At 36.8% G+C, this 26,494-nt stretch overlaps 1 protein-coding gene across 13 annotated transcripts in view; it reads left to right on the top strand.

Annotated features, from left to right (window-relative positions):
• ADGRL2 (adhesion G protein-coupled receptor L2) overlaps positions 1-26,494 on the top strand; it is a 698,223-nt gene that overhangs the window by 495,282 nt on the left and 176,447 nt on the right. For 4 of the 13 annotated variants that reach the window (XM_023208832.2, XM_023208799.2, XM_023208813.2 and 1 more), the window contains exon 1: positions 4,899-5,014. The exons of 2 other annotated variants lie outside the window; for them this stretch is intronic. The gene's annotated coding sequence lies outside the window, so the exon portion shown is untranslated. Of the gene's footprint in view, positions 1-4,877; positions 5,015-5,436; positions 5,578-6,970; positions 7,258-16,338; positions 16,426-26,494 lie in introns of those variants that run through there. 7 more of the 13 variants (XM_031933801.1, XM_023208751.3, XM_031933788.1 and 4 more) reach the window with 5 other exon arrangements.

Genomic DNA, 26,494 nt, shown 5'->3' with positions numbered 1-26,494 from the left:
TTTTTTTTTTTTTTTGAGACGGAGTCTTGCTCTGTCACCCAGGCTGGAGTGCAGTGGCCCGCATCTCAGCTCACTGCAAGCTCCGCCTCCCGGGTTCAGCCATTCTCCTGCCTCAGCCTCCCGAGTAGTTGGGACTACAGGCGCCGCCACCTCGCCCGGCTAGTTTTTTGTATTTTTAGTAGAGACGGGGTTTCACCGTGTTAGCCAGGATGGTCTCGATCTCCTGACCTCGTGATCCGCCCGTCTTGGCCTCCCAAAGTGCTGGGATTACAGGCTTGAGCCACCGCGCCCAGCCTACTTGGTTATCTTTAAGGATTTAGATTTGATAGAGTTGCTTCTACTGTTAACCATCTCTTTGCTTTTGTTCTGTACCTAAGCAATACATGATACTTTATCAAGAACTGCCCATTCAAAGAGTTATAATTTTAGATTACTCTTAGTTTACCTTCAACAATTTTAAAGAAAGTTTAAATAAATTTAATCTTCATCATTGACAGTGGTGGAGGTTTGTAGGCACTAAAAGGGATCAGGAGGTGTTTTATTTTTGTTTTGTTTTGTTTTTTTGAGATGGAGTCTTGCTCTGTGGCCCAGCGCCCAGGCTGGAATGCAGTGGCACTATCTCAGCTCATTGCAACCTCTGCCCCCCCAGGTTCAAGCAATTCTCCTGCCTCAGCCTCCTGAGTAGATGGGATTACAGGCGCCTGCCACTGTGCCTGGGTAATTTTTGTATTTTTAGTAAAGAAGGGATTTCACCATCTTGGCCAGGATGGTCTTGAACTCGTGACCTTGTGATCCACCTGCCTCAGCCTCCCAAAGTGCTGGGATTACAGGTGTGAGCCATCGCGCAAGGCAGGAGGTGTTTTTTTAAACTGTATACTGTTAATGAGAAAACAGGATTATGAATATTTATGATGAACAAAATTATTATAATTTATAGACAGCTTTGTATAAAATGAGTGTTCTTTTGCTTACACTTTGTGGTCCGACAGAAGCATTGATAAAAGATCTGTAAGACCCAACTATAGAAAATTCTCAAGGTGCAGAGATTAATGAGAGTTATAGGAACAATCTATGAGAAAGAAAAACTTTGAGTTGTTTAAGACTCAGTGGAACCATAATTATAAGGAATATCTTTCTAAATTTGCTTACTTTTGAGTATCATAATGGTAATGATATAAAAATTTCCTAAATCTTTATATACAATTATGCATATGTTAACACTTGCAGTGCACAGAAAAAGTCATGTTACCAGTTGAACTAGTGGATGTTTTTTAAAAGTATTAATTACCAAATGATAGGTATTAATAATATATGTGATTATATACTTCTAAATTATACCATTAAACACAATATGCCTTAATTATATTTATATTATACTTTAAACTGTCATTACTTTTGGAGACTGCATCTCTACATTTTGGATAGGGTTTGGCCTTCTTGGACAAAATTTGCTAAGCCTATAGAGCAGGGAGAATAGCTGAAACCTTACTGGCTTTGCCAAATGCTTTCATATGTTTTTGCTCTTATGGAAAATGAGTTTTGATATCTTTTCAGCCTACATGCATGGCAAGGCAAAAATTGAAAACAAAGCTAGCAACTTTCAACAAGTTCTAGTTAAGTTTGGCATTCATGTATTGCTCTGATCTGCTCTAGAGCTTTAACATAGTTTATTTTCTAGAGTAGGAAAAACTAGTTTCAGCACCAAGCATCATTGACAAGTAATGATAAAGAAAATGGAACTGAGTTAGGTTTAGGATATAATCTAGCTAATTTTTTTTCTATTTCTGAATTAGAAATGAGAGTCATTCCACGTTTTTTTTTGTTTATTTTGAGAACTTTCACAAACTCTAATCACAGGCAACAATACACTCCCCATAATAGATACAACCTTCCCTCCTTAATAGTTTTTTATAACTGTGTTGCTCAAACTTAATGGCAGTTTTTGGCCTACTCTCAAGCCTCAATACCTCTTCCCTTCAACCCTGACCCTTTTAGAAGTGTCTTAGTTATAGCCATTTGCCAGAGTAGGGCAGTGAAAGTGATACTGTGTTCTACTGGCTTACACTAATCACAATATTCTGCACCTATGTCCATTTTCATACTATTTCAGATTCTTTGTTACTCAAACTACTGTTATTCTTATGTATATTTTAACAAGTGCCTGATCACTTCCCTCTAAACAAAGATACTTAGATGATAAATCTCGGTTTAAAAATTAGCATAATTTCTGTCCCAGAAATACATGAACCTATTGAATAAAATAATCTTCAGTTTCTTAAGGTTGCTTAAATTAAAAACATGAGTTTCTACAGTTGCAAAAAACATGTATAGTTAAAATGCTTGAAGCCCATCAATCTCTCTAACCACATAAGCTAATGAGTTCCTTCTGTTTTCTTTGAATGAAATCACCATGAGTGGTTATATGTTGATTTAACATAAAACAAATGGAAATGGGTGTTTCCTTTGTCCTTTGTAGAATTTATTTTAAAAAACAATTAGCAACTATTATGAATAAGTCAATGATTTTGTCATTACTTAAAGAATATAGATTGAGTAATTAAATTGATTGGATTGCAGGGAATGCATAACATACTCCAACTCTCCTTAACTTGCACACATCTGTAGATATTATCAAGCTTCTCATTTTGTTTTTTTCTACCATAACACCTGTATTGTTATAAATTATGTTATGAATTGTCAGACAGTGCCAGGAAGATGATGTTTTTTGAATGTAGATATACTCTATGGTGTGCGTCTTTTACGTGTTCCTTTGTAATGGCAGGTTTGTGGCTAACAGCTTAATTTTGAATCTAGCAATATAATTAAACGTTATTTCAATTCTTTTTTGTGGATATACAAAGAAGGTTGAAGGATTACCTCTAAAGAATAAAGAAATAATTAAAAATCTTTAATATTTAAAACATTGTCTTACACAAGGAGTATTTTTATATGTAATTTTAAAACATAGCAAGTCTATTATATTTTTAGGAGAAAAGTGTGGAACCCTTTGAACTCTACAGTATACACATCCTATTGAAATAAGATTTGAAACTTGTATGGGGCATTTTTCTACTTTGTATAATTTTAATTCACTTTTGATAAATTCGTCCCCCTTACAAGCATCCTCCTTTTTTGTGTCTCTTTAAGAATATAGTGAAGAATGATTCATTTACGTCCTGAGCATCGAAGAATGTCAAATATATGATGCAGATAGATAATGGGTTTTTCCAGATATTATTTCTGAAAGAGTTAAATAAATAAGTAAATGAGCCAACATATGGCCAGCTTAATTCAGGCAAAAATGTCTATTGATTACTTACTAAGCTCACTAAATAAAAACTTCAGCCTAAGTTTTGCTTCCCAAAAGAAAATAGGATTAGACTAATGTATGCACTCACTGGGGCTTCTTGTGAATGATGCCCAGATGAGTGAAAACCTTCAAAGATGAACAAAAGTAAGGGCTAAAATATTTTGGTAAATGCAAGTTACTATTAGTTTGATATATTCTCTTTTGCAATCCTGGATGAAATAATTTTACATTCCTAAGGAGATCATAAAATTACCTCTGAGGTCTGAGAATTAGGTAATTCTGTCTTCTTTTCAACGACTTGAAGTAGCCTGATTTAATTTTCCTAGGTAGATCTGTTGTATGTATGTATTTTGACATACGTAAAAACTTAGGTATGTTATAAGGTTTCGCACCAGCTTTGCATAAGTGTACTTTATCCAGACTAGTTTATATCCTGCATGGTTAATATTTGAATTATGTAAGAAATTCCAGATGTAAGTGTATATGTAGTTTAAAGCACCAATGTTCTAAGTTGCTCCTTTATCTTTTGAAATAGTGAGAGTATTAAAACATCAATACATCAGGTAGAAAAAATTAGATTATCAAGGGTTCTTTTTTAATCTGAGAATTACAATGAACCCACCAAAAGAACATGTTCTAGTTATTTGGACACATGTACATTTAACCTATGATTTCTTACAAGACAAGAAAAAACTTGACCAGTAGTTGGATTGGACTTACTTAGCACTACACCTATCTGGCTTTCTGACAAAATACTGATAGGTATTTAGGATCTTCGTGTCTTTTGAACAATCTGCTGTTGACATATTAATAACATTGTTTGGAATGATTCCTGAAGTGTGATGCCTGCAACATTCCTGCAGCACCAAAGAGTACACATATTGTTTCTGAAAGCAACGCAGCTCAAGTTTTACACTAGTTTCTAGATTTTAAATAGTGGAGAATCTTTTTTTTTTTTTCTTGAAAACCAAGGTAATTACGCTTCTTTAATTGATAGCTGCATTCATTAGTAGAATCAGTGATTTACAAATACATTTGAAAACATAGCTGCTTCCATCTCAGAAATTTACTAATTAAAAAAAAAAACGAAATCCACGTTTGAATTTTCTGGCATGCACAGGACACTTAACTGACTTTCAAACGTTTTTCCAGCGTGATTCGCCCTGTCCTGCTCTGTTCCTTTCAGTTTAGGTCCATCGTTGGCTCTGCCTGGCTGTTTGCTCACATTGCCAACGGAGGGGGCAAGGAAGTGTGTTCAGAGGACAAGAGCAAAGGCAGTTTCAATGTAAGGAAATGAGGGAAACAGACCTAACAGCACTATGACTATACTTGAGAGTAAAGAGCCTTGTAGTCTCCTTTCCTTCCTTTGCTTATCCTGGTAAGTTTAATCAAAAACAAACAGAATACTCTTGTGAAATATAGTCAATAAAGTCAAAGTTTCGCTGGCTCTACGTAACTACAAAGAAAAAAATCATCGCAATTTAAAAAAATGTAACTTTCATTAACGAGTGCGCCGGAAATCTCAGGTATCAAAGACGCATTAACCCTGGAGCGTCCCCCGCGCGCCGCAGCCGGACGGAGGCAGCCGCGGCGAACAGACGTTCTTTCTCCTCCAAGCAGTTACACAAAAGGAGGGCTGCGGAAACTAAAAGTTTCGGGGCCTTCGGCTCGGTGCGTGGAGAAAAGAGAAAACCTGGAGACGGGGTGGGTCAAAGACGCATCCCGGGCGCCTCTCCGAAGTCCAGGCCGGGAGCAAGCTCCTGGGCCTAGAGGGGAGGGGTCCCCGAGCCGCCGGCCACCCCCCTGCGCCTAGCCTCTGAGCGCCGCGCTGCGCAGCGCTCTCCCAAATACTCTTCACCCCGCTCCAGAAATAAAATAAATGTTTTTAAAGTACATGTGTGTGCACAGGATGGAAAGCGCGCGCCGGCGGAGCGCGCGGAGGACCCAGCGCGCAGTGAGTGGAGTTTTGGGGTGGGCTAGGGGGTAGCGGTTGAACGGGTGTGTTGATGAAGGGACCTGGAGGTAGAGCCTGGGGACCTGGGGGTAGGGGGAGCGCAAGCCGACGGGGAGGGGAGAAAAGGGGAGGGGCGCGAGCTGGCGCAGGCCGCCTCCGGGGCGCGTTCCACGGCCGTGCGCGCGCGTCCCTCGCCGCCGCCGCCGCCGCCGCCCGGACAGCCCTGCGGCCGCCCCGCCGGCGGAGCCGGGGCCGGCCTGGTCCTCGGGCGGCTGCTTGGCCGCCGCCACCGCTGTCCTAACGGCTCCAACCCGTAAGTATCCCCTTTCGCTCCCCCTCCCTGCCGCTCGGGCGCACGGCAGCAGCAGCTGCTCAAATGGAGTGGAAAATGGCCATTGGGCGGCAATGAGTTACAGATTATCTGCTCCACGTTTTGTACTTAGCTGCCTGTAATCTTTTGAGTTTGCCCGAGCCCCTTGCTGGAAAAATCAGGAGGGAGAGATTTGTCCTTTGCCGCTGTACACGCTAGTATGTTTATATGATTAGCCCAGCTGGCGGGGAGGGCGGATTTGGGGGAAGGAGGAGGAGGAGGAGGCTGGAGGTGACTCCAGTTCAGACCTCGCGGAGAGTCTGTGTCAGGACTTCGCATTCCCCGTCTCTCCCTCTCTGCCTCTCTCCCCCTCTCGCTCGCTCTCACTCTCTCTCCGCTCACACACACGCAGAGGTGCTGGAGCGAAATCGGGAGCTTACCAGAGAATTCCTTGGGATTGTCGGGGGCATCTCCCCTCAGTTGCTGTGCGTGGCGTGGCTCCTGGCTCCTCCTTGCTTCCCCGAGCCCGCGTCTGCGCCGCCAGCCTTGCTTGGGGCAGTGGCCACCGCTCAGCCCCGGCCGGGAGATCCGAAATGTGAGGAGGGGTCGCCGCCGCCTCCCCCAACAGGCCGCAGGGTCGGCGCCAGGGATGCCAGTCCGGCCGGGCATTCTGGGGGCTGAGGGGCCTCGCCTGACAAACTGAGTTGGCCTCGCGCCGCCGGCGCCCGCCCGCCGCTTCGAAGGGACTCCCAAGTCTGCGCACTTCTGTCAGGCTTTTGCCTCCACCACCCCTTTCGCTCTGATTCCCGATTTTTTTTTTTTCCTAAGGGAGCGTGCGGTCTGGGGGTGTGTGCGTGTGTGTGAAAGACCTTTCTCGAAGAGCGGCGTATGGGAAACTGTGGGAAAATGTTGACTTAACCCCAGGAGCCGCCCGGCGCTGGCTGCTCGGCTGGAGGCGGCGGCGGCCGAGCAGGAGGACGCGCCGAGCCGCGGCGCAGTGTCCGGTCAGGGAGCCGCGGCGTTGCCTCCAGCGCGGACTCGGCGGCCGACGACCCGCTAGCGGCCGGCCTCGGCCCTCTCCGGCCGGGGTCGCCGCTGCCCTCCGCGCCTGTTTCCGCGCGGCCCCCGGGCCCGAAGACCCTCCCCCGGGGCGCGCTCGCAGACGGAGGTAAGAGCCGCAGGAGCGAACAATCTGCCTCTGTGCCTGGCTTCGGAGACCTGTTTGCTTTGCGCCTCCGGTCCGGGGGTGGATGCCGGAGGCAGAGGGAGCCGCGGGTTAGTGGGATTCGGCTGTTTGTTTATGTTCGTCCGGGCCAGGGGGAGACCCGCGCTTGCTCGGGCCGCCCGCTCCCTGCCCCCCAACCTCCTCTCGGAAATCGATCCGTCGAACTCTCAGTCCGGTCCAGCCGGCTTCTCCTTTTCTCGTGGAGCTACTGTAACGCTCTTCAGGCATCAGTCTAGTTGTTGGGGGGCGCTGGCAGGGGGGGTTAGGATGCGGCTCCGGTAGCCATGCATTTTTAAATTTCATAAAAGCCTGGGGTCGGAAGGTTCCGCCGCCCGCCCTTTCACTGGTGGGCTGGGGAGGAGGACTGTGAAGCGCGCCCTCGACCGGGCTTATTTGCTCCGGGTTCTGGGGCCCGGGGCCAAGCCAGTGCCCCGCTTGCCTGCCCTCCTGTCCCGGCTGTAAGTGCAGCCGGGACGCTGAGCGGCTGGAGCGAGTTCGGGGGAAGTGGACGGTGGGGGAGGGCTTGGACGAGTTTCTACGAGTTGCTGTTTCTTCTCTTCGGTAGTTAGGTGGTGTGGAGAGGCGAGGATGACAGCAAAGCGCAGCCAGATGTGGTCGGGCCGCCGCCGGGGCTTTCTACGATTGGGAGCGGCTGGGCTGCTGCTGCCAGGGCGGCCTCGTGGGGCGGGACGGTGCAGGGGCCGGGGGCCCGGCGGGCCACGGGGAGGGCAGAGAGCCTCCCGGACCCGCAGTGAGAGGGCAGCAGCGGGCCGCGCTGGGCCTGCGGGAGAAGTTACGGGGTGTATGCTGCTGGAGTGGCTGTGGGGCAGGGAGCCTTGGGAGCCTGGTTTGTAGGATGGGGGTGCCGTTGGGGAGTGGCGGCTAGAGAAAGGCGTGGGAGGAGCGCGAGGGAAGGGGAGACCCCCTCGCTGTCCGAGCGTGGGCTCCTTGATTGCCTGGGGCGACCCTCGGGCAGAGGGGGGAGGGCGAGCCAAACCATGGAAGCGCCCCAGCAATGTGGAGGCACTCCTGCGAGACTTCTGCGCTTGGGACCCGTAAAGTTTGTTCCTTTCGCCAAACTGCGGGGTTGGGGTGAGGAGAAATCGCTGGAAGCTTTACTTAATGCTAAAGTGTTGCGGAGTGGAGGCTTTTTTTTTTCCCCCTCTGAAATCCTCGGTTCACTCTGCTCTCAAAGAATAGTTGGAGGGACAAGTCCTGCGGTATCTATCATAGCCTTTCTCTTTTTAGGGACTCCTCCCCCTCATCTTTTTTCCCTCTCCCCGCCCCCCATTCCGTTCTTCCTGATACAAACTGTTGTCTCAGATTCAGACCGAGGAAATGTTTTCCTCCTGTTCCTTGAAAGGTGTCAGGCTGCTTAGCAGCTTCTCCCAGGCAGCCTGGGGAGCGTCTGAGCCGCAGCTACCAACCATATGGTTCCCGTTACAAAGGCCAGGTTCTAAGGCACTCTCTTCCCCACCCCGCCCTCAATTCTGTGATTTTATTCTGCATTCTCTCAGTACGTGCACTTCTCTTCCCCTTTCCAGAGGCACAGATTTAACGGACGTGGTTGATTCATTCATTTCCCTGTCACTGTGTCTGGAATGGGTCCCACCGAGTTTGCTCTTTGCTCAACGAAGTTGCACAACTAAGAAAGTCACATCCTTTGGTAAATAATTACCTGTTGGGATGTCTCTTGCTAAGTTAGGTTTGATCTTGGGCAAACCTTAGAAGATAGCAATGTGCATCCGTAGCAGAAAAATAGAATAGTTTTGGTACTCATCTGTGGCAACATTCCAACTTGTGGTGGGGTGGGACTGTTTTGACCTAAGTAAGGGTACTTTGTAACTTTAAATTTTGTATCTTTGTAATGCTTGAGAAACTCTTTAAAAGAAAATTTACTTCTGTCCAGGTGTGTTATGGGACTTTTTGTTGTCTCTCCCTCCACCCTTCCGTAAATTTATGCATAATAGAAAGAATACTACAGAACAAATGTTCTGTTGTTTAGTTTCTTCAGACATTCTGATTCTCTCCTTTTGTTGTTTGCCTCTAAAAGAGGTGCCATTTCACATCATTCTGCACAAATTGTTTGAATTAATGCAAGTGTGAATTCTTACCGTTTGAAGGGGACTATTAGCATATCAAAGGTTTCTTAGCTTTAGCTCAATTGAGAAAACTTCAGCCGGTCTTCCTTCTGCTTCCAAGTGGAGGCCCAAAGGGCAATGAGAATTGTAAAGGGTGAAAATAGGGAGGTGGATTCAGGCTGTGTTTCTGAACTTTTACTGTTTTGTAATTATATGAGCCAAAAACATTGTCTATTGCTGTGGAGCCCTTGCAAATGGCAAGACAATTATTTTCTATTGAAAAATGGTTTGTTCCTAGAAAAAGAGTGACCTTTTGTTTTATGATAGTCACTGTGCCTGTCTTTTGGGGTCCCTTCAGTGTAAGAGAGTGAGAAAGCCTTTCCTTCTAACTTAATGCTTTTTTAGAAACTACACTGTTTTATTAGTAAAATTAAAAGGGGATTTAATTAGTTTTTAGTTACTCTCTAAAACAATAGAAATTTTGTGATTAAAAGACTCATTTGTACACGTAGGAAACCGCTTTTTTATGTGCTAAATTAATAGGGAAGAAGTCAGTGGAAGATGTTGAAAATTAAAACCTCAAATGAACTTGACACAACTTCTGTTGCAAATAGAAGCTTGGAAAAGTTTTTTTTAAGTGAAGATTCAATTTTTTGTGAATTCTACTTAAATAGAGATAATTCTGTTTATTGTTTTGTTTCAAAATTTTTGTATCTTGTCAAACAGTAAACTCTAGTATTCAGTTGGTTTATTTTAAAAACTAATTTATTTGTTTTTGTATTTTTATGTTTACAGAGAGATATGTTTTCTGAATTTCTTTTAACAACTCAATATCCATGAATGAAAAAAACAAGAACAAGTGCTTGGGTCATTTTGGTTAGTTATCAAGTGCAGATGGGCCAAGGGGGAACTTTTATCTTCAATTTCTTGGGAAGAAGTCGTTTTATTTATTTGACTTAAGAATTTACAAAACTTAGTTCTAAGATGGAAATGAATTTCAGGGGAGGTTTTTTGGGAGATATAAACTCATACTTTTTATAGTTTTACCTTGGTTGGTTGCTTTTGAATATGAATTGATAACCTTTCATTTACTAATGTTCAAACTCCTTGCTTTTATTTTAACAGTGAAAATGAATTCCAATATAACAATTTCAGAGGGGAAAAACTATCATTAATTGCCTAGCATTTTTAGCTTCAGTGTAATAGGATGATACTTTTTCTTTGGATTACAATTAGGTTTTTTTTTTGCCATTGAGATTGTATATCATTATATCATTACCCTGAAATTATTTTATGGTAGTTTATCTGATGCCTTCACTTGTCTAGGAAGTACTTTAGTGGTTAAAAAAAAAAAAAAAAGCCACATTGATGTAATTGCTATTATTGCACTTCAGTTGCTGTTAACTAGTCTGCTTTGAATGCAGAGTGTTATAAAGAAAACATTATTCTTTAGAGCTATTAGTGATAATCTAAAAATTGTCTTGAAAACATTGCTCTTCATTTTATATGAGGGTGATCTTGAATTCAGTAAATCTCTAAAGGTGCAAAATGTGAAAAGATTTTTCAACATTTAGATGACAAAATTGGACTACTTAGGGAAAAATTAATGTGTTGTAGAAGCACTTCAGCTGCCATTTTCAATCACTGGGTTACTATGTGTTGGCAACAGAAAACGAATATAGAAATGGAGATAGCTCTGGGAGCAGGTAGTTGGGGAAATCAGAATATTGAATCGTGGGGTAGAACAAACCAATTACTTCAGGTTTTGACTTGAGAATTTCCAGTAAGTATAATTTTTTCCAGGCTTTTGCCTCTCTGCTTTATTAATGGACTAACATCAAAGCAGGCAACAAAACTTCCAAATGTTATAAAAACCAATGTAAATATGCAGATCTCACATGCAGTAATACAAGTCTCAATTTAAGACAAACAGTTGGGGTTTTTATTGCTGCGATTTTCACAATCAGCAGAAACATTAACACCAGGCTTCTGGGTGTTTCCTTTTTTGAAATGAGCTGGAAGAGAGCTTTAAAACTAAGGTTTACTTAGGGTTAATCTTTATTTGATCATTATTGAAGCTTTCTGTGTTTCATTAAATTTAAAATAGCGTTTTAGTATCTTAATATAAGAATATGTGAATTGAGATTGAGATGTCATGAAGGTCAAGAGGTAACTAGAAATCTACAAACCATAGTAATAAAATGTTATTGCTTTATTTTCTATCAAAATATTTATTTGACCTCACTTTTGTGAATAAATAATTCAAATAACACTCAGTTTATTGACAGCTGTAGGTGGAATGAAGAGAGCATTACAATGTATTCTAAGATGTAGGTTAAACATACTTGTACCTACCGAAGAGAAATCTGTTTTCATTTTAACGAGAATCCATACCACTTGCCCAATGCTGACATTTAAGAACATAGATGAGGGTTACTTAGATTAGGAATGGAAGATAGCTTTGGAAATGGAGGAATTTAGTTTCACATAAGATGCTATTTTTACAAAACTTTCTTCAAAGACTAACACTTTTGCCTCTTACTGTTTCACCGTATCTGATTTTGAGTCTTGAAGGGAGAGATGCACATTTGACGTCTGTCTGCTTTTCTGCAGAAAAGATTTATGTAAAAAATAAGTGCAATTATTTTCAAGGTAATATATTTTGCAAATAAAATGCATCATTACAAAAAATGGTTCCTCAAGATTATTTGCAAAAACGCCTAGCTAAAAATGATGCAAATTGATAGATTTCGATAAAGCATTAAAAATAGCAAGTTTAGCTACTAGACCTGAAAAGGAGTTGAAGTTCTGTGAATGTGTTGGTCATATCAGTTCCTATGGGTTAAATATTTGTTAATGTAACCTAAATGGATAACTTTTGTTGCTATTTTTTAACGAAGATTAAAACATTTCTATTTCCATGGTAGATTAAAATCATAGGCTAGTTTTCTTTTGTCTGACATAAGACTAATTATTCTGTAGCCCCACCCAAATATTCATCTCTTCAAATAATCCTTGATTGAAAGGTGAAAGGTTGAAAAGTATTTAATCACTCAGATTATTGTAATTAGGCTTGATGCTATCACAAAAATAAATTGAGACTATTCTCTAAAATCTTTTTGCTACTTAAGATGCTCTCAAAGGTTGGCCAGGTAGTGATCATATTTTTTAATGCTTTAAGAAAAAGCTTAAGGAAATAGTATCTTTAATACAGAGATGAATAGTCGATTACTGGAATTAGGGAATTATAATCCTTGACCTAGTGTGAGAACTTCTAAAGGAGTAACAAGGGTCTGTCAACTCTAAATTTTACTCAGGACTTTAATCTGGTATTTTGAGTTTAGTATATAGATTTTGTTAAGCATGTTAAGTATGGAAAATTTCTTAATGTTTTGATTGTTTCAATGTAAGCATTTTTTTTTTCTTTTGTGAGCCACGGTGTCATGAGAAAAGGGAGAGCCTAATAAAAAATATTGAAATTTTTTTTCCTGAGATCATATATCTGCTGCACTAAGTAGGCAATAATTCATAGATACTTTTTGAAATATTCTTATCCGACACTTTTTTAAAAGCTTATTTTATTTTATTTTTTTTATAAAAAACCTCTTATATTTGACAAATAAACATTATCTAAAAAAAAAAAAAAATGTAGATTGAGTAAGGGAAACAAGCGCTTAATACCTGCAAGTAAAGTGCAGCTTATAGCAATGTACTATTGATTGCTTCAGAAGCAGAAAGCAAGTTTAAATACAATTTGTTTCACTACAACGAAAATGCAGTTTTATGAAGTAATATAGTTTGTCTTCACAGATGATTTTATGCATTGTCTGGTAGTAAGTAAAATCTCATCACACTTACATAAATTTGTTCAATTACTAGAATGACTGAAAGTAAAAAAATCAACTTAGGTTGAAAAACAGCAGAAATTAGATTACCTTGGTTTATAGGAACTTGCCAGTATTGTCTACATTGCTTGATAATATGAAAAGTTACCATGTTCACAGTGTAAGGATATTGGCACCTGTTTTAATGTGCATACATTTGTTTTCTTGGTGACTTGTTAGATGAAGAGTTTTTTCTCTCTGCTTTTCATTTTTGTTTTGTTTTTATGAAAGCTATTGCATGACATACAGGAAACTATTTCCACTGGCATATTCTCATTTATTTTAGAGGTTTGTTTTTAAGTAGTTGCTTTTCCATATTCTTTGGATTTATAATCAGCTGATATTTTAGATTAGTGAAATATCAGGTGTAATTTTAAGAATCAAAAGAAACCTACTCCATTATAAGATATAAATAGGTTATCAGCAATGAAAATACATTTTGGCAATTCTTATCACTGACTCTAGAATTACATTGAATTCTAAATACCAAATTCTTGTAGCAATAAAGTAGCATGGGATTCATCATGGCAGATACCTGGGCACCTGTTTTATTACCACCTTGATTAATTCTGGCACCCTGATTTACCGAAGTGCAGGAACAAGCACAACCGCTACTCAAAGCCACCCGGCTGTTTTTAGGTCATGAAGTCAACTTCCTGGAATTTCTAGGGAAAATAGTTGAAAGGGGAGGACAAATGTCACTTTAAATAGAGATGTTTAAATCAGATTTCTGCCTGAGGGTAAAATTTAGGTCTGTTTTAGCCCGGATGTAATGTCTCCCTCTACAGAGCACAGCATTAATCACGACCTGACAAGAAGACGTATGCTGAGCAAAACGGGGCCCCTGTTGGTTTTGTCATTGATTTTTTCCAATCTGTGAGGAGTACATTATAATCATTACAATTCAAACACAGGGATTACACCTTAATCTTTGAATTTCAGTGTTGAAATTAGTTATCTTAAAAGAAGCCTATTTAAGACTGAAAAGTCTTTGGAGGACTTTTTTTGGGGTAGATTTAATACTTTAATAAAAACAGAAATATATGGTTAAAAATTGGGTAGGTTAAGCAGATGTTAACTTCCTGAAATATGTGACCAAGTCTTAATGCTGTTTTAAAACGTGTTAAGTAACATTTCCATTTTTAAAAAAAATCTGATAGAAAAAAAGAAATGGAGATAAAAATGAAGTATTAGTTCTTGGCTATGAGAGAGGGGAGAAGTTGAAAAGATGGTTACCTTTAGACTTAGCATCAATTCAAACACATGTTAATTTGTTAGAACAAAACCAGATACAACCCTGTCTTTTTTTCTGGATGAATAACAAAAATCTTCAGCCATCATACTAGCGAAGAAGAATGCACCACGAGATTCCTAATAAAAATGGGCTTAATTTTGCTATTTTCAATTATTAGGTAATACTCATTAACCTGTTTCTTGACCACACATATGTACATACATAAACACACAATTTATATTCTGTTCTTTTGTATATATCAATACTTGTTACTTATTGGCTAAAAATTAGGAAGTTTAAAATGTAAAATACGTATGATTAAGTTATCTCTTTCAAAACTGATTTTGAAAATGGTATGACATAAATATCTGTTTTGCTGTCAGGTATATCTCCTGCATGTGGACTGAGAAATGCTTCTACTATCCATACTTTGCCTCCTTTTGTAGGTATTTTTACATCAGTCCACACCTCAAACTAGTTATTGCTCTGGATTTAGATGACAGAATAATCTAACCTCAATTACTGTCAAAAATGGCACTTGACTGCTGGGGTGGGTTAGGTGACCTTGTTTTGACTAATGCTTTCTCTGGAAGATGATAGTAAATGGTGTGTATTTATAGAGCGAACAATAGAGAATTCTGTTTTCTCCATGAAGTAAGTTCTAATTCTATTCATTTATTCTTAACGTTCTAAGTACTATGACAGTAGTTCTCCATATAATGGGCAAACCATTACAAGGTTTTAGATAAAATTTTTAGTTGATACAGTATTTCTGTTTTATGCAGACCACATTTACTTAATCAGTTTTCAACTTCAATTTACATAAAAAATCATGTTGAAAATGAATTTCCCTGTGTCTTTACTTGGAAGCAAAGTATTTCTATGTGGAATTATTATTTGTTTATTAAACTGGTACCATCCGTACGGAAATTTTATTCCTCTGCATTAAAAGCCTACCATTTTATAGTGTTTGCTACTGTGGTTATTAATTAGAAATTACAGAACACATTTGTTACGTACCATTTTCTCCACTCATCTTTGTGTTCTTAATGTCAGGATACTTATGGTGTATTTTAGTTCTTATAATTCCTGACTTTCCTATGGTTAAAATCTAAGACATTTTCGGAAACATTAATTTTGAAAATATTGTATGCTTATGTGTTTTTGTCCTAGTAATTGTGCATATGTTTTTAGTTTGATGAAGGCTTGATGTGTTAAATGACAGAAGATATACTGAAGATTCATGTACTGAAAATAATATATCTTGCCATTATTAAAGAGATGAGCATAATTCTAAAACACTTCACTTTGCTTCATATACATCAACAAATAAAAATTACACTAAAATTATAATGTCCTGGACGTGTTTACTTTTACTAAGGACCTTTAACTTTTTTGTGCTTTTCAGAGTTGTGTCTGTCAAAAAGAAGATAATGTTTGAATATTAGGTGCTTCCTCTTGATAGTTCAATAGATGAATAATAGGAGTGTTCTCCCACTTTGCTTTTTCTGCTGCAAGTGCTATGATACCCATAGCTTGCATGGAAATGACTTTTCATATTGTTACAGGTTTTAAACTAGATCTACAACCTGAATATCTTAAAAATATACATGAAACAAAATTTGATTAGTTTTTCTTAAGCAGAAAACCCCACAAAAAACACTGCTGATTTGCTGTTGCTGTTCCTCTTACCTCATTTGTTTCATTGGGAAAAGATGTAACGGATACCTCAATATGATATTTCTGTATGTTTTAGCATATCTTATAATTTTCATTTGTTCAATAAGAACCTTAGTTTTAAAAAGTTCACTTTTGATAAGCCTGTCAGTTCATTTTTAAGTAAGTCAAACTGGCTTTGCCTCAGATTTCTAGTCAGTATTTACATGTTATCAAGGTGGTGTATGTATGTTGGAACGGAGACATTTTGAGGGAGAGGGGCATCAGCGTTCTGTAGTAACACATTTTATATAACACATTGTCCCCGAGACTTAGAAACTATTCTTAACTTTCTGATTTTTGCTCCTTTGGCAGAGATACATCACATCATATCTCTGTATACTTGTGAAAAGGAATATGGCAGAAGAGCACATGTGTAAACAGAAATCTAAAACAAATTCTGAAAACATATTACAGAAGGGTAAAGAGCATTTTGCAACCCAGATCCGTTTTTCCTTTTTTTTTTTATTGAAATGAAAATAGATTTTTCATAAATACTCTCCAAGTGTAAATTTTAGAATTATTCAGAATAAGAAGAAAGTAATCACTGCATTCATTTAAAATTGATCCTTTATCTTTGATTTTAAATTGATCCTAAGATATGCTACCTTTGTTTGTGTTCAGAAAATGAATCAGATAAATGGGCTGGGTGGCTTTTTTTTTTTTTTTTTGGAGTGCTCTGTCATTTCAGGCTGGTGCTGTGTAAGCGAGGTGATGTTTTCTTTTTCCTTGAAATACACTGTATGAGTAGCTCTTGGGTGACTTTGTGAAAAGTTTGTGTATCCTGTCTGCTGAAGTTGCCATCTTAACCAGGATGGAGGGCAAGAATAATGATGTGGAACCACAGATTTTCAAGAGCAATTATTGTAATCAGGTAATTGGTAAGGAAGAGAGAAAAATACTGGATAGTAGAGTAGTATTTCTTTTTTTTTTTTTTTTTTTGAGACGGAGTCTCGCTCTGTCACCCAGGCTGGAGTGCAGTGGCCGGATCTCAGCTCACTGCAAGCTCCGTCTCCCCGGTTCACGCCATTTTCCTGCCTCAGCCTCCCGAGTAGCTGGGACTGCAGGCGCCCGCCATCTCGCCCGGCTAGTTTTTTGTATTTTAGTAGAGACTGGGTTTCACCGTGTTAGCCAGGATGGTCTCGATCTCCTGACCTTGTGATCCGCCCGTCTCGGCCTCCCAAAGTGCTGGGATTACAGGCTTGAGCCACCGCGCCCGGCGTAGAGTAGTATTTCTATAAAATTGTGACCTCTGCATTTTTACTAAGGCAACTGCCTTCATGTTTCAAATATTTTTGCTAACCCTTGTTATTACCTGCAGAGGGAGCTTTTATATGCAATAAAATAATCAAAGCAGTATAAATTGACAGTTTGCTTTTGAAAGTTATATTTTATTAAAATATTTTTTTATTTTTGTTTGAAAAATTGTTCTAAGAAAAGTAAGGCATTTTGAGATTAGCCAAAGTATAGTGCAGTTTAATGTACTAAATGCCTTGTGTTTATCATTTCCTTTATTCACAGATTACAAATGTGCCTTTTTATATTTTTGTTTAAAAATAAAGATATCAGATCCATTTTGAGATTACAGTTTTTTATTTATGATTGTCTGAAGCTTAGGGAGAATGACTGCAGAACTCTCTTGTTTAAATGTTACAGGAGAGATCCCAGCTTTTTAGGTAATTTTCCAGATATGTAACATACTATTAAATGAGCACTAAACATATCACAGTATATTGTATTCCTCTACATTTAATTAACAGACCAGATTAGATGAGTTGCATATGTGCTTTTCTAAACACAAAAACGATCGCCTTGGCTTAATGACTTTTACTTGCAATAATGAACATTAGTTCAATGACACTAAAACATGGAAACAACTAATAAGGACCTTCTATTACATGATTTAGAAAACTGCTGACCAACTTGGGAAAAAAATGAATGCAGGAAGAATAGATGGTACTTGATTGAAACCTGCCTGAATTCTGTTTATGACTCTGTGCCAGCTGAATTTCTAAGGAATTTTAAGCCAGATACTTAGAAGTACTTGAGAGTTTTTCATTCGGGTCTTTAGGTAAGCAGGGCAATAAGCTTTTAGGGGCATATACATCTTTTTTAGTGAGTAGAATTTTTCATATTGCCTGCATACACTTATTTGTGCTAGAAAATTTAAGGATAGGATATTATATTAAATTTTATTAAATCAAGTCTAGTCTTTTCATTTTTCCATTTTGGTATAGTAACATTATTTTAGAATTTGCTCGTCGGTTGGTAAAAAATAGAAAGGTTATCCATTATCTATCTTTGGAAAGAGATGTAATAGTTCATTTCTCTTATTTTATCAAGTAATAATGTGACAAAAATATTTATTTTGCATTTTAAAAAGCTTTGTTTCTTAATGAAATTCCTTGTTTTGGATTTATTATTGTAGTAGCTAACCTTTACTAATGTGAAACATCGGATTGTTTCTGTGACAGAATAATCCTCTAAGTAAGGAAACTTGTTTAATAAAGAGATTTATGGTACTGGTATGGGCTTTTTTATAAGTATTATTCTCTCAGCGTGGCCCCGTATTATCTTAACAAATATGTGCCACATTTACGCAGAGCATTTTTGTAATGGGGTAAGAATATTAGCAACAGCAATTGTATTTCAGTAGGATTAAGATGGTATGTTTTACAAAAGTATACAAATGCTTCTTTTCCATAGAATTATGATAGATACCCTTTTCTGCCAAATTTATGTCATTGTCTTAAATAATATGATAAAAAGATATTTCTTATCATAGTTTGTTTTTAATATAATAGGCACTGCAAAGTGGGATCTGATGTTATAGTTCATTACCTTTTTCCCCCTAATACCACAACCTCCTTCACAGTGAGGTAAGGGTTACTGGAGAATTCATTCCAGGAAAATGGTTATATGAGGCACAGTAACTGTCACAGAGTGCATAACTTCTGTGAGGTTATTGGAAAGGCGCAGCTAGGGTAAGTTCTACCTGTTTTGTCTTAAATTTGAAGGTAGACTACTGAGTGATTTTTAAAATAGTGAAATCTGAATCCATTGAAAAGAAATTGTACTGAAAAGTTAATCAGATTAATTGTTCTCATAAAAGTATTATTGGTATTAGAGATGTTTATGACAATGAAATTAATTGGTAACTGATTTTCAGTTTAAAGTAACCATGACCTTGGTAAATTGTCAAAGAAAATTTTATCAAATATTCTTGAATTAATAATAAAAAAGAATATGAATTTATGGTAAAACATTCTCTGCTCCTTTGTATATACATTATTTAAGCATAGATGTGTATGTATTAATTGTTCTTGCATCTTTGTGAGCAGACTGGTTTTTAAAATAAACTATTATGAATAGTATGTATTACAAAGAGTAGTCCTCCAAGTGAGAGTATTATGTATTAACAGGATGGAATTGAAATAATATTTTAAATACAAATTTTATAAGAATAGGAGTCAAATATTTGAACATGTTAAACATTTTAAATGGAAGTTACCAAAGAATATAGTAAACCCTAAAAAAGATTTGAAAATTTGTATGTGTATATGAAGTCTAGAATGCAAAATTATAAACCTGCATGTTTTAATAACTGTATTGGAAAAATTATTTTAAGTTGCCCTTATTCCCAGGATTTAGAAATTAATATTTTTATTTTAGGAACAAAAATAACATTAGTGTCTTTTTGCCTGTTGTGTGTTTCAAAGCCATTTCTTTTGCCTATTTAATAGATTTTCTCAAATCAAAATCTAACAAAGATATAAAAATAATACTTTTTATTATCGACACTGTATGTAGGATTTTGTGGTGTTCACATAATGTTGTTAATTCAAAGCTGCGCTAAAGAGAAAATGTTAAAATCTTAGAATATAAAATTTGTTATTTTAAAATGAGAATAAATTATAAAATTTTGTACATTTTCTTCAAAAATTTAAACACAATAGCATTACCTTTATATAAAAATAAACACAACATCTAAAGAAATACCTAAAATTCAGAACAAAAATACTCATGCTTTTTACTCAAGGGTTAACATTGTCTCTAATATTTGTGTGTTATACATTTTAATAGGAATATGATTGCTAAAACTATTTTTTTTTGAGATGCATGTTTAAGAAGGGAAAAAACCCATTTGTTAAAATTACTTAATCACTGAGTTTTTATATCACGATTTAAAAAATTTATTAATTTTTAGTGCTGTTTAAATCAGATTGTTGATTTAAAAGATACTGTTACTTTGACCAAACTTAAGTCAAAGCAGAAAGGTAGTTGTTAATACTCATGTCAGAGGCCTTAACTAAAAAGTCAGCTATGCTCAAGGAAAGGACTTAGTCCAACATTTTACTGTTTGACAGAGCATCGTACTGTGTTATCTCTTAGTAGTAGTTAGCGGCCCACAATAGCTTTGGCTAATACAAAAATACCTGTACTTTTGAAAGTATTTGAATTTCACGTCGAGAAAATCTTTGTTTGATCTCTTTGCTGTATGGGATTCAGATAACAACTGTAACACAGTAGGGTATTCAAGAACACATTTCAAAAGCACTTTTCTATCATTGTGTTCTCTGTAAGAATTCAGGGTTGAGTCTCATCAGAATCCTGATTAGGATTATTAGTGCTTAAAATATTTTATAGAATTATGGTGACAATTTGTACAAATAGGGTGACATAGAATTATAATGAACTTGATAGTCAAACCTAACCTTTACCTATTTTAATACTGTAGTCACTCCCTCATACCTCATGTGTTTTATGTTTTACTAATTTTCTTGTACTGTGTTACTAATAAGTCCTCTGACATTACCTAAGTCCTCTGACATTTCAGCCTGGAAACTTTTCATTGGTTTCTTAAAATTAGAATAGATTTAAAACAATGATTATTTAGTTAATATTACATGATTGAAACATCCGATAATGAAGCTGAGTATCTTAGAATTCACATTTTCTGGAGTTGCATTTCTCAAAAACAAAGTGGATTGGTTTTTAATAAGTTTAAGAGTATTTCTAAAAATAAAATGAGGTAGTAAGAATGAGCTCTTAGAACAATACTAAATTGAATAGCTTGTAGTGCAAGCATCACTTAAGTATTTTTAGAATATTGAGAATCTTGTAGATTACATACACTAATGGCCTCATTCTCCTTATTGCTTGTTAATTCTGTGAAAATCAAGAGGAGCATATCAAGGTTGCAGTTAATTCACCACAATGTTAACATTTAATGGAAAATAAAAGAAAATATAGCTTTCATTTGTTATTTTATTCAAGTCGATTTTGCCTGTTTATAAAAGAATAAATCACCATAAGCTCTTATGTATGTTTAAAATTGATGTTATCAGATGTTTATAGAATTGATGATATTACTAGACATTTTTGTACTGTTCTTAAGAATACCTTTCAGTATTTTGTATGTTGCTTTAATACTTTTAATATTCCTTTTATAGAATGTTTTCTTCAGTTGTTTTAATAGTTTGATATTATTCATTTCTGAATTGATGGTTGAGGGCCTTTTTCTTTTTTAAAGAACAGTTTTCACTACTTGCCATGTAAACTGCTATTTGATCTCCTAAAGAGAACCAGGATATAAATTTAGTAATTAGTATCAATGTATGGGTTTTTTATTTAATGTGGAATTATTATATGGTGATGTTCTTTGGAGTGCTTTCATCTGACTTAATGTATATTTAAGCCTTCCATAGTTAAAAAGATATTTACAGTACCTTCATGTTTGGCATTATTCAACACTTTCCAGATTCTTTTAATGTTTTGTCTGATTATCATTTATTATAACCTATGAATGATCTTTTTATGCTTGCCTACTTTTATTCAACCTACAAAATAAAACTTTATTGCATGTACTTTATTGAGTACTTAATAAGCTTCAGTGTTCAGTATTGCCAAGCACTTATTAAAGCTTCAACATTTTCTTTATTTCGTTAATAGTATCTTATGAATGTTGAATTATTAGTTTTTTGGGGGGTACAAGCACAGACTTTTTACATGCATGTACTTTATAGTAGTGTACCCGTTATCCAAATAATGAATGTTATACTCACTAAGTAATTTTCAGCCCTCACACTTCTCCCACTCTCCTACCTTTTGTAGTCTCCAGTGTCTGTTTTTCTATTCTGTATGTCTAAGTATTTTTCATCATTGTAGCATACAATCAAAAATTGGTAAAATTTAAGTGTCAGATTCCTGGTTAAAATTTTTTGAAATGATGGCATAGGAACAGCTTTAAAGGTAGGCCTTCCATCCCATTTTTTTGGGGTAAGATTTATGAGTAGATTGAAAAACATAAAAATTTGGTGGAAATCAGAAGCTAAGTCTTATCTTTAGTAGTGAACTTCCTTTCTATTTTATTCTATTTTATTCCTCTCAATAGGATTTGAGTTTTATTGAGTCTTCATTAGCACAAGAGATCATGATTATCGTCTAGACCAGTGCAGCTTTTGGTTAATATATGTAAATAATACAATTTTTTAAAAAAATTGAAAATTGTTCTTAATTCTAAGTATAAAAATCAGAAATCTGTCTTGGTCTTTAAAAACAGTACAAGTATCTAATGATGTATTTGATTGTTTAGCTGAAAGGCAGATGTTTCAGTCTTTGGAATTCAAAGACTATATTCGTCTAATATTCCTTAAACCAACATTTTATTTGTAGGGTATAATAAAAATCATAAAGTTAAATTTGAATGAGTAAAATCTTGATTTGTGACAGCCTTGTTACTATTCTGTGTTGTGCATTTATAGTTTTTCCAAGGCCACAAGATACTACCGAGCCAGAATGATTCAATTTTTACTATTATCTACCTCTCACTCCCAGTTTATTACTTTATTGAGATGCACAACACTAGGGAATTCTTGCTATATGAATGATTTCTTTTGGCCAGGTGCGGTGTCTCACGCTTATAATCCCTGCGCTTTAGAGGATGAAGTGGTAGGATAACTGGAGGCCAGCAGTTCGAGATTAGCCTGGGCAACATAGCAAGACCCGTTTCTACCAGAAATTAAAAAAAAAAAAAAAAAAAAAACAAGCCAGCGGGGTAGTGCGCACCTATGGTCCCAGCCACTCAGGAGGCTAAAGTGGGAGGATTGCTTGAGCCGAGGAGTACAAGGCTGCATTGAGCTATAATCTTGCTACTATACTCCAGCCTGGGCAACAGACCTCTAAGAAAAAAAAAAAACAAAATCCTCTTGAGAGTCCTATTAAAATAAAAATCACAATCAGATTATCTTTTGAAAAATCAGGTATTTCATATGTGGGTATAATCTCTTGAAGTATGTTATACTTTTGTAGTTCAGAGCAGCTATTTCCTTTTCTTACAGGTAAGGGCTTGTATTTAATAATTCACAGCATTTATAATGACTTGGATTTTACATTCAAGATGTTATTTTTGGTTTCCTACAATGCCACAGAGGTTATTGTGGCAGCACGTGTGGTTTTAAAAATTTGACAGAACTTACTGGTACTGAGTTTGCCAAAATTACCAGACCAAAAATAATGCATTTGCTTGCATTGGTCTTAAAGGCTGTATTTTGAGATGTTGATTGTATTTTATCCTTTCCAAGAACGATCCTACTATTTAATAAGCATATTACGTCTATCTTACCATTACTTCTGGGCTTAATTCTATCAATTTTGTTTAGATTGACAGCCGTTTATTAAGGCCATGCCAGGAAAACTGTACTGTTATGTAAGGACTGTGCTCACTAGGTTCACTAGGTTGTGAAATATTTGCACAAATAATTCTTATAAAAGTCATTCATACTGTGATATCGTGCCAAAATGAAGTGCAGAGAAAAGGTTGTAAAAATATAGGGTAGGTAGAGTAAATTCAAAATGAGTGGTATGGAAAGAGAGACCCCGTTTATTTAGAACTGAAGGCAGAGGAGGATTGTAGGATATATAGTCTTTTTTGAGGAGGAGAAAAGTTCAGAGGTAAAGGCACAGGAAAGGTAAAAATATAGTGCCTTGGGGAAATGTGAAGTGCACAGAAAGTAGGAGATGAAACAGGTATGTTAGTTTGGGACATGATTATAAACAGCCTGCTCTTTTAAGATTCTCTTGTAGGCCATAAAATGTTGATATTTTCAGTTGAGAACATGTTATACTTATTTGGTAGCATTCAAGGTCGTGTATCCAATGAACTGGAGTGGAGAACTAACGAAAAAAATAGGAACCTAATTAGAAGGGGTGGACGACAGTCCTTGGTGAGAGGCAATGGCAATAGATAGATATGATAAGTTTTGTAATGGTGGGTTAGAATTTGGCATTTGATTGAATGTGAGGTAGAGGAGGAGCGAAGAATCAAAGCCCAGAACCAAAGCCCAGAACCAAGGTTCTAGCCAAATCTTTTGTGTATTCCATTAGCCTGCTTTAGAGGAAGGGAGAAGGAATGAGCCCATTTCTGATGATACTTTGAGATGCATGCGTTAGAAGTCCAAAGAGTACCAGCTGCTGAGAAAGTTGCTGCTTTAAGTTGGTATGTATATTTTTAAATGTGGTATTTGTAAAAAACATATTTTTTCTTCCTTTTAAATGTTTTTAAATGTTTTCGAGTGTATACCTGCAAATGTTTAAGTGATACTAATTTTTTTAAATACTCACATAAAGTGAAAATTTTTGTTATGTGATGTTCAGGCTAAACGATGTAGGTTTTTATTTGTGTTTTGGATGAGATTTCTGCTAGGTAATCAAGACTGTGTAAAAGTCAGCTGTTGTAATCTGTTTAGAAATCTTTATTTTGCTAAAGAATAGTTTTGTGATTTTTAGACCTGTTGAGATATTCTTCATTGTTCAGGGCCATTTTAGTAACATTCTTAACAGCTCTTTTAACAAGTAATTTGATATTCTTTGGTTTCCTTAGGTACCAGCCTGCCCCTTTTCAGAAAGCTTAGGGATATCTATGTCCTCGAAGATTAAAAAAATTCATTGCAATTTATCTTTACTGCAGCATTCTCTTTTGTTACCATGAACTTCTAATATTATATATTTATTTTATTGGTACGTGGGGAAATTTCCCTGCTTCGCCTTGTTCTTTAAAAGAGTAACAATCATTTCCTCAATAGCTTTTCAGCTCTTCATACCCAGCAATAGTTCTTAGATTTTATAGCTGATTCTTTGTATCATGTTAATTATGGGTGACAAGCCTGAACAACAACCCAAAGCATCTATCAGCACCAGTCTGTCAGTGATTTTAACTCAAGAGTAGACTCTTAGTGTATTTTTTGAATAAATGGTTATCGATGATAATGGAGATCATAATAAATTGTGCTGGAACCTAACCAGTTATAGATTCCTTGCATGGATATAAGAATGATAAAAGTTAAAATTAAAGTGTTACAATACTGAGTTGTCTGTCCTAATCTGAAAGTATTCTTGCTTCCATATAATAGAGAAAATTTTTGTGATGCAGTTACAGTGCTTAATAAAGCTTCATGCATAGAAAGCTCTCAGTAAATGCTTATTGTTATCATTATTGGTATAAACTAAATCTGAATATTAGTTCATATTTAAGTGGCCCATGTCTTTTGGTATCCGTTTTTCCTCTTCAGATTTTTTTTTCTCTCATTTTTTTGGGGGAAGACTCTCTTCTTTTTTTCACTACTGCTCAAAATTTTCTATTTTTTAAATTACAGAATTTTCTATTATTGTTGCTACCTTCCTTAGATGATAAATCAGTGGCTGAGCTGACCGGTTTTTATCAACATTGATGTTGTGATATTGGAAACAGAAAGTGTTGATGCTGTCCTGTCTGAAAAATAAATAAATAAATAAAAACTCTTTGCTTACACTTTCACTGGGCAATTATGTAAAAAAGATCAGTAGTTTTTCCTTGTTTTACTTTTATAATCTGCCTCGTGAAATAACCACACAGAAAACATACAAATAGGAATCTTTTTTGTAGTTCTCTGTGGCTTATAATCCTTGCCCCCAAATCATCCCAAGCGTTAGGATCCGCCCATGTATTAACAGCTTTAAGAGGAAGTCAGTAGAGGATCCTTGTCAGAACTGTCCTAGTGTGTGATGGCTTGCTTGTTTTTTATGAAAGGATCAGTCATGCCGAAGACATAGCTATGCATAAGGTAATCAGCATGAAATAAAAGGAAGTTAATTAAATATGGTTGTCGACACTGTAGTTGTGAATTTTATTTAACTAGTTAAGGAAACTAAAAGTATGACATCCTTAAAAAGATATTTTTAATGTTTATAAGATAAAATACGTAAAGAAAGTTTTGACAATCTTAACAAATCCATTGTCAAACTATTACCAGGCTGTGTAACCATCTAGTTACTTAGCAACCTAAGTGAAGCAACAGCATTTAATATTTTGTATAAATTTTTAGTAAAGCTGGCTCAAATTTTTAGCATTAGAGAGATTTTCTGATATGCAGTGAGCTGTTCCTGCACAGTTCCTTTCTTTAGTGAGTAATTACGTATCACAGGTGGATTATGTTTATCTTTTAATGGTGAAATGATAGTTTTTTTTTTTTTTTTTTTGGTGAGGGAGCTGGTTGTCTGTCTTCCAAAGTGGCTTCTGGTGACTTCAAGATATGATTAAAATGTCATTGTGTTCTTGCATTCACAGTAGAAGACTAGTATAAATTGCATTATATGAAACTGAATAATAACTATGGTTTAATTTAAAGTAGAAAAAAATCTAAATTCATACATTCAAGCTGTAGGGTTTCAAGATTTTAATTTAGTGAAATGCCAGAACAATTTATTGTATTTAGTTTGAGGAGTATTACATGAGAAGTGCATC

The sequence above is a fragment of the Piliocolobus tephrosceles genome, chromosome 1, assembly GCF_002776525.5.
Source record: "Piliocolobus tephrosceles isolate RC106 chromosome 1, ASM277652v3, whole genome shotgun sequence".
Taxonomy (NCBI): Eukaryota; Metazoa; Chordata; class Mammalia; order Primates; family Cercopithecidae; genus Piliocolobus; species Piliocolobus tephrosceles.
This window is presented reverse-complemented; position numbering and strand designations above follow the sequence as displayed.